Raw genomic sequence first — 9,054 nt, forward strand, 5'->3', positions numbered from 1 at the left:
CTCTTCCCTCACTGACTTAAGAGTCATTCTTTATTTCTAGAAACACTTATCCTACACCACAAAGAGTTTTGGAAGTTATCAAGAGTTATTCCAGGATGCTTGGAATGAGTCATACAAATTTGGTCACTGGACACTTGTATATGCCTATCGTTCATCTGGTTATACTGGTCAACAATTTTTGAAAAGTTGTATGCTTCTTAAATGAGGTTATTTAATTCTTTTGTATTTTCATGTCCTGAATCCAAATATCACATTGAAAAATGCTTATTGGCTATAGGTTTAAAGATAAGAGACATGTAATGTTTGATTTTATTATAATGTACAATATTTTTCAGTATGTTTTAAACTCTAATTCGTACCTACTCTCTGCCTCTTAGCTTGACGCTTATAGTGGGCTGAAGAATCATGTCTTGCCAATGTCCAGCAATAATCTGTAAGCATTCTTGTGCCCCATTTGCCTTGATACCATTTCTCCATAGTAGAAATATCTTTGTGAAACCTTTCACCATGTTCGTCACTAACTGCCCCACAGTTCGCTGGAAAAAAGTCTAAATGGTATTACAAAGAGTGGATTTTAAGTGACATGTTACAGCCCATGTTCTTGTAAACCTCGATGAAGTTTTCCACCAGTTCTTCATAGATGCCTTCCCTTCTGTTTCCTAGAATCCTATCACCTCTAGCTTGAATGCTTCCCAAGCAGCTTTCTCCTCCCCATGAAGGTCTGATTCAAAGTCTGATTCAAAGCTCTCGAATCTGAGGGCCGTTGAAGACTTTTGAACTGGAGGTACCATACAGAAATAGCAGTTGTTGGTATGATCTGTTGGCTCCCGTTATGTCATTGGCACAGCAAGAGGCATTCCTTTCCTCTCCTGTTCAATTATTGGAGAAGGTTAGTAGCACAATTGTTGCAGCATATGTGTGGAGCCCAGTTTATATCCTGGTCACCATTCTTGCATCCAAAATTCAGGTGATATTCCTTTCTAACCATAGCAGTTGCACGGCGCTTCTGTGATGCAAAGGTCACCTCACCACAAATGTCTCAGAAGTTGTCTGCACTATTCACACAAGTACGAGGCATCTGAAAGAAGAAAACAGTGAACAATTCGAAGAAAAACAGAAAATTTATTCATTAATTTATCATTATAATACAAAGCATGACAGCTAAGAAGAAATATTTATATCATTCAGTAGGAAAATAAAATTAATATGATGTGCCTCACATGCATATCAAAATATAAACTTGGACAGAACAAGCACCTTCTATGACTGCTGGAACAATAATGAAGGTCAGTCAGACTGTGAGTGTGGTAAAAAACACACTGCCACAAGCCTGTTGGAACCTGTTGTAACACGTAGGTGTATACTGAAAAGTAGAACTAACGAACAATTTTAACCATGATATTCATTATCAGTCACCTAATTATTATTATAATCAAAAAGAAGCGCTAAGCCACAAGGGCTATACAGCGCTGCAGGGTAGGGAAGGAAGCAAGGGAATTGGATGGCAGGAGGGAGGGGGGATGATCAGCAGGTTACAGAAAACAGCGGGGCAGGGGATAGTACGGGGGTAGAGGGTAGCAAGAGATACAAGTAGAAAGGGCTGAAAGTATCAGAATTTGTGAAGTAAGTCAGTCGTTGTCAAAAAGTCAATAAGAGAGTCCGGATGAAAGGTGGGTCCATCAGCGAAAAGGGAAGGTAAAGAGAGAGCAGCGGGGCGAAGACGACGACAGAGGTAAATTCTGCGTGCTCGTTGATAAAGTGGGCAGTCCAACAGAATGTGGCTGACTGATAATGGAGCTTGGCAATTCTCACAGAGAGGAGCAAGTCGCCTCTCCATAAGATATCCATGAGTAAGACGAGTATGGCCAATGCGAAGACGGGAGAGAGTAGTCTCCCAACCTCGACACTGGTGATAAGAAGACGGCCAGTAACCTATACTCGGTTTAATAGACTGAAGTTTGTTGCCGAGCATAGTAGACCAACGTTGTTGCCAACGGGTGTGAAGGTGGGAAGATATTACAGCAAAATAGTCCGTACATGGAATACCTCTATAAGAAACTGGTAGGTCATGTACTGCTGACCGCGCAGCAGTGTCTGCCTGTTCATTGCCCTGTACGTCAACATGACCAGGGACCCAACAAAAAACAATATCTTTATGCTTAGTAAAGATGCGGCGTAGCCAAAGTTGGATACGGAGGACTAAGGGGTGAGGTGTATCAAATTTTTGTATAGCCTGTAAAGCACTAAGGGAGTCTGAGACAACCACAAATGATGACACAGGCATAGATGCAATACGGATAAGTGCTGTAAGGATGGCATATAATTCAGCAGTAAAAATACTAGCTGAAGATAGTAAATGCCCTTGTACGACGCTGTCCGGAAACACTGCTGCGAATCCTATGCCGTCAGAAGACTTAGAGCCATCTGTGTACACAGCAATGGCATGAGAATGAGAGTGAAAGTGGTCAAGAAAAAGAGAGCGGGAAGCGACCGTAGACAGTTGGGCTTTCGAGCAAGGGAGGGAGAAAGAACAGACTCGAACAGCTGGAACTTCCCAGGGGGGTAGGGAAAAGTGAGATGCTACATGTACATAGAAAGGTGGTAGTTGAAGAGAAGACAAGAGCGAATGAAGGCGAAGAGAGAATGGACGGAGTAAGCAGGGGCGGCGAACAAATAAAGAATGTCTACTAATATCAGTGACCATTCTATAAATGGAAGGATTGCGGAGATCATGAGAGCGTACATAGTAGCGCAGGCAATGGGCATCACGGCGATCGGATAAGGATGGAACGTTCGCTTCTGCATAGAGGCTTTCGACAGGGGAAGAGCGAAAAGCACCAAGGCATAAACGTAATCCTTGGTGATGAATGGGGTTAAGGCTAGAGAGAGTAGCAGGAGATGCCGCTGAATAGATCTGGTCACCATAATCAAGTTTCGATAAAATAAGGGTGGAATGTAGGTGAAGGAGGGTTCGACGATCAGCTCCCCACGAAAGATGAGCAAGGGTTTTAAGAAGGTTCAGCCGGCTGTGACAAGTTGCCTTCAGAGAGGTAATGTGAGGTTTCCAGGATAACCTACGATCAAAGAGGAGGCCCAGAAACTTGACTGTATCACGTTCAGGGATACGTGAGCCATAGAGGTACAAAGGATGATCAGAGATGACAGAGCGTCTAGTGAAAGTGATTTGGTGGGTTTTAGTGCTGGAAAATTTAAACCCATGTGTGGTGGCCCAATTGGAAACACGGTCGACTGCATGCTGGAGAGAAACTGTAAGGAGGTGACAGTCAGCGCCTGCACAGGCAATAGCGAAGTCATCAACATAGAGTGATGACCAAATATTTGATGGAAGACTAGAGGCCAAATCATTAATAGCAAGGAGAAAAAGTGTTGTGCTCAGAACACATCCCTGGGGGACACCTTCAGCTTGGACAAAGTCCGGGGAGAGCACATTATTAACCCGAACACGGAAATGCCTGTCAGTTATAAAGTTCTTAAGGAAGGATGGTAGATTGCCTCGAAGGCCTAAGGAGTGGGCTTGGGCTAAAATATTATACCTCCAAGTTGTGTCATATGCCTTCTCAAGGTCAAAAAATATGGCAATAACTGAGTGGTTATTCGCAAAGGCATTACGAACATACGTATCCAAGCGCAGTAAGGGGTCTATGGTAGAACGTCCCTTACGAAAGCCATATTGACGAGTGGAGAGACTGTTGTGTGTCTCTAAATACCACACTAAACGTCTATTTACTAGACGTTCCATTACTTTGCAAACTGCACTGGTAAGAGCAATGGGACGATAGTGGGAGGTTTCATGTCCCGTAGTGCCTGGTTTGTGGAAAGGGAGAACAATGGCGGATTTCCACAGCTGTGGAAGAACTCCTTGTGACCAAATAAGATTGTAAAGGCGTAATAGGACTGCAAGGGCTGACTGATGTAAATGTTGTAGCATACGAATATGAATGTCGTCGGGCCCAGCTGCCGATGATCGACAAGCTGAGAGTGTTGCCTCCAGTTCTTGAAGTGTAAAAGGCACATTATACTGTTCTTCTCTGAGAGAAGAAAAGTCCAAGGGTGCTAACTCTCTGGCAGACTTTGAGGAAAGAAATGAGGGGCATAGATGGAGTCCCTGAGAAATACGGACCAGATGATTGCCAATTTCATTGGCAACATCTAGTGGGTTTGCTATATCAACACCGGCAACCCGCAGAACAGGAGCCGGGTCAGGAGAATATTTACCACTCAGTTTTCGTACTTTTTTCCAGACTGCACTCATAGAGGAAGCAGAGGTGATGGTGGAGACATAATCTCGCCAGCAAGTGCGTTTAGCGTCACGGATGACACGGCGAGCGATCGCACGCTTCTGTTTAAAATCAAGGAGTCGCTCTGTGGTTCTATTGTACCGGTACCTGCCCCATGCAGCGCGTTTCAAACGTACTGCACGAGCACAAGCAGGAGACCACCAAGGCACGCATTTCTGAGAATGCCTGCCCGAAGTTTGGGGTATAGAATGAGAAGCTGCGGTGAAAATGGAGGACGAGAAGAGGTGTAAAAGCTCATCGATGGTGGACGAAGAAGGAACCTCTTTAAAAACAGTCAGGTGTGAGTAAAGGTTCCAATTTGCCCGATTAAATTGCCAGCGTGGGGTGCGAAGAGGTGGCGAATATGAAGGGGAAGTAAGAATGATTGGGAAATGATCACTGTCATGTAAGTCCGGGAGAACAGACCAAGTAAAGTCTAATGCGGCGGAGGAAGAACAAACTGAGAGATCGATGCAAGAGAGAGTATGAGTCCGAGGATCAAAATGGGTGTGAGTACCTGTATTTAAAACATGGAGGGGGTGGGTGGCAAGAAAAGCCTCTAACTGAATTCCACGGGAATCACAGTGAGACCCTCCCCAGAGGAAATGGTGGGCATTAAAATCACCAAGTAACAGAATCGGTGGCGGTAATGACGAAACAAGGAAGGCAAAATCCGGAATAGATAATGCCCGAGAAGGAGAGAGATATAAAGAACAGAGCGTATACCACCTATGTAAGTGGATACGGGCTGCTGTGTAATGCAGCGAAGTATGAACAAATAGCTGATGGTACGGAATATCAGTGCGGAGAAGAAGGGCACTTTCATTAAAGGTCCCATCAGGAAAAGGATCTGAAGAATACAATAAATTATAGCCTGAGATGTGAGAAATAACAGCAGAGTGTAATTTTGGTTCCTGTAAGCAAACACCAACAGGGGCAAACTGGGAGAGTAACATCTGAAGCTCACCCCGATTACCCCTGAGGCCGCGTATATTCCACTGTAAAAAGGCCATGATTGGCAATGATAAAGATACTTGAAATCCGCAGGTAAGGGTTCCTACGGACTAGAAGGGTTAGAAAAGTCCACATGCGGAGGCAGTGGAAAATGTTCAAGCAGCGAAGGAACGGTGCGCTGTGAAGAAAGGAGTTGCGCAGATGGAGCAGAGGAGAGAGGAAGAGCGGAAGGTGGATCAGTGTCCATTGATGGTTTGGTCTCTGCAATATATTCAGAGATTGCTTCAAGTGTTTCGGAATTCAGAGATGTCGTATGGGAGACAATATTGGGAATGGTAGGGGGAGGATGAGTAAAGATTGGAACTGTATTGGACTGTACCAAGGTAGGGGGGGGCGAAAGGGTGGAGGGAACTGGAGAAGCGTGGCAGGGGACAGAAGAGACAGGAACCTGGGAGGTGGCAGAAGAGGAAGAAACTTGGGAGGGAACAGGGGAGGAAGGTACATTACGAGGAGGAGGGTGAACCTCTGCACTTGTAACTGAGCCAGTGAGAGGGGAAGAACTAGGGACAGAGACAGGGAGGGTAAAATGAGGAGGTGGAAGATGGGTAGGAGGTGTTACCGGACCTTTTTTTGACTTTTGAGAAGTAGAGGGACGATTGGGAAGAGGTGTCGTACGAGGTCTCGTCGATACTGAGGCTTGTAAGAGAGAACTCGAAGAAGCGAGATTAGACTGAGGCGTTGAAGTAGGGACGTCTGAGCCGAGGACAGCAAAAGGATTAGATACAGGAGTGATTATGGGAGAGGTAACCACAGAGGTGGGTGTAGAAGATGGGATACCAGAAGTGGGGGGACGTTTTGAAACACGGGAATAAGAAACACGTGGGAGTCTCCCTTGGAGGCGGAGATGAGAAACTGCCATGGCATAAGGGAGACCTTCTGTCTCTTTGAGGTAACGGATTTCCCGCTCGTTTAAATAGACCTGACAACGGCGAGAGTACGAAGGGTGAGCCTCATGACAGTTAAGGCAAGAGGGAGATCGATTGCAAGACGTATTAGAATGGTCATCGGCACCACAGACTGGGCATTCGGCGATAGATCTGCAATATTTCGCTGGATGGCCAAATCGCCAGCAATTTCTACACTGTTGTGGTGTAGGGATCACCTTTCGAACTTGTAACCGATGTCCTGCTATATAAACGGAGGATGGGAGTTCTCGGCTGTCAAAAGTTAAACGAGCCACATTGCTAGGGTATCGTCTCCGCCCACGGGCAGGAAGAACGTAAGTGTCTACCTTGAGGATTGGGAGATCTTGGAGTTCCAGCTGTTCTAGAATGTCGGTGCCACATGTCTGGAAATTTTGTTGAACTATGGTATGGGGCAGAATAACGGTACCACTACAAGAATTGAGGGAATGATGTTTTTCAAGGGTGACAGGAACAGTATCTATATGGGAAAGACGAGAGAGCTCACGAGCCTGGGTAGCATTCTGTACGGTAATGATGCGCGTACCGCTCTTAAGAGCATGAAAAGAAATATCTTTACCAACATGGCGTAGGAGTGCCTTGCCAATACTATGGTCAGAAAGATAGGCAGTAGAGGAAGTTGGTCGTAAAGTGAAGAATTTAGTCCACTGTTCAGTCTGAAACTGAGCGTGGAAAGGTAGTGAAGGACGTGTCGATCGTTTCTGAGAAGAACGAGAAGGTGAAGGTGGAGAAGTATCATCAGCATGTAATTGTCGTTGACGTTTAGGCGTGGGACCAGAGTTGGTCCGACGTGGAACGGGTCGGCGATTTGAAAATTGCCGCACCGTAGAGGGAGAGGCCGGAAGCATAGTCAGAGGAGAGCGAAGGTCTGATAAATCGAAGGAGTCAGTCGAGGCCTCAGTACCTGAAGCGGGTGAGGAAACAGCACTGGCAATAGGTACAGAGGCATGAGGAATGTCTGAAGAGTGGTCCAAAGACGAGGCGGGGTCAGAACGGGGTGCGGTATCAAGAAGGGGCCCGGGGGTACCAGGTTCATGGACTAGGGCTGCCATGGTTAGGTTACTTCTTTCTTTTTGTTTTTAAGAAAAAAAAAGAAAGAAGAAAAGAAAATAAAAATAAAAAAAAGAAAAAAAAAGGGGGGGACCGGGGAGGGATAGTTCCTAGGAGGGATGAAAGGGCCAGAAATCTCCCTCCGCGCCCAAGAGGACTCGACACCGCTAGTAGCGCAGATGCAGCATGGAACCCGTGCCATACCCTACCCTTCATGCCAGTAAACCAGCAATCTGGGATAGCAACCTCACATCTGCCGAGCTACCTCGGTGGACAAAAGAGAGGGCGGCCGGATATCCGCCACAAAGCATACCTCCTTCAGCCACCACCCCCGGAATCCGAAAGGTGGCTTCCAGAGCTACACCCGTCGCCCAAAAGACACCCAAAGCTACTCCGGGATACCGGAGAGGGATCGGGACATCCCTAGGCAATCCAGATTCCACGGCAAACTACGCCACCGCCAAGAAACCTCAACGGAATGGGATGGACCTCGGTGTCCTTTCTCCTACCCAGGAACTAGCGCGCCTGTGGGAGAAATCCCAAAGGACAAAAAGAGGAAGGGCAAAAGGGAGGAGTGGGGAGGAGGAGGAGGAAAGGAAAAAGGGGAGGATGGGGAGGATGGGATAGGGGAGGGGAGATTGGGGGGTAATTAGGTTCGGTCTGAGGAAGAAGACCGATAGGTCTAATTCCTCAGACCAAGAGCCTCTTCACCACGCCAAGGAGCCCCCCTTGAAGAGGATCAGTCACCTAAAATTAGTTGGAAATTGCTACTCTGATCTCTGAATCATTTTGGTTGTTGACCAGAGATTATTGTACATCAGCAGTGGAACTTTGACTACGACTGGATGAGTCATTCTCGTGTTGATTAAGAGCCAAATGAAAAAGTGAAAAGTTGAAGGAACAAAAGAAAAAACTGAAAATGTTGATCACAATCACTTGGAATACTTTCTTCTGGACACAATGATAATAATAAATAATAATAATAATAGTCTAATAGTAATAATATAGTAAAAATAATTAATTATTTTTATTATATTATAATTATGATAAAATAATAATAATCTAATAGTAATAATTTAATAAAAATAATTTTTATTATTAGTATTACAATTATGATGATAAAAATAATAATTTAATATTAATAATATTTATATTATAATTATGATGATAAAATAATAATAAACACTTTTTTCATGCTAAGACTTCGCCAAAAATATTTTCATTTTGCGAATTCTGATAGTGTCCAGTTTAGATTTATCTCAGCCTTATCTTTGAGTTACTTACTTATGTTGTGGTGTTGCAGGTTGATTCATTGTTAAGGAGGCTGGAGACCATGGCAGTGTTGGAGGTGCAAGGCTGCTACAGTCTGAGCAACAAAACCCTTTTGGCGGTAAGGTTATACTTCTCCAAAGTTCTCTTTCTGTTTCTTTCAGAAAAAGGTGTCATCAAATACCGACAAATAAATAGTTCACAAGTGCAGAACTCTATTGTTCATTAAAAAATAATTTCACTCCAGAGAGCTTCATAAATTGTATACATTGACGTGAAGGCTTACTCAGTCCTGTAACAAATTCAGTCAGTATTACCAAGGCTGGCTCCTCCTCAGGAAAATTAATGAATAGAAAAAGAAATAATAATTCACAAAGATAAACACTTTATTATTTATTAATGCAAAGATAAAACATTGAAACATAAATGTGTATCCTACTTGAAAGAAAAATGAAAAATGAATTGAAAATATGACATTTGAATTCAACGCTAATATGTAC

General features: G+C 44.4%; 1 long non-coding RNA gene across 1 annotated transcript; it reads right to left on the bottom strand.

Moving 5' to 3' along the window:
* Positions 1 to 370: 370 nt before the first annotated feature.
* Positions 371 to 8,840, bottom strand: LOC138851621 (uncharacterized). Its single transcript, XR_011391310.1, has 3 exons — positions 8,570 to 8,840; positions 1,258 to 1,340; positions 371 to 1,078 (listed from the first exon to the last, which is right to left on the bottom strand). It is a non-coding gene; the product is annotated as an uncharacterized lncRNA (long non-coding RNA).
* Positions 8,841 to 9,054: the final 214 nt, after the last annotated feature.

The sequence above is a fragment of the Cherax quadricarinatus genome, unplaced genomic scaffold (genome assembly GCF_038502225.1).
Source record: "Cherax quadricarinatus isolate ZL_2023a unplaced genomic scaffold, ASM3850222v1 Contig1260, whole genome shotgun sequence".
Lineage (NCBI taxonomy): Eukaryota > Metazoa > Arthropoda > Malacostraca > Decapoda > Parastacidae > Cherax > Cherax quadricarinatus.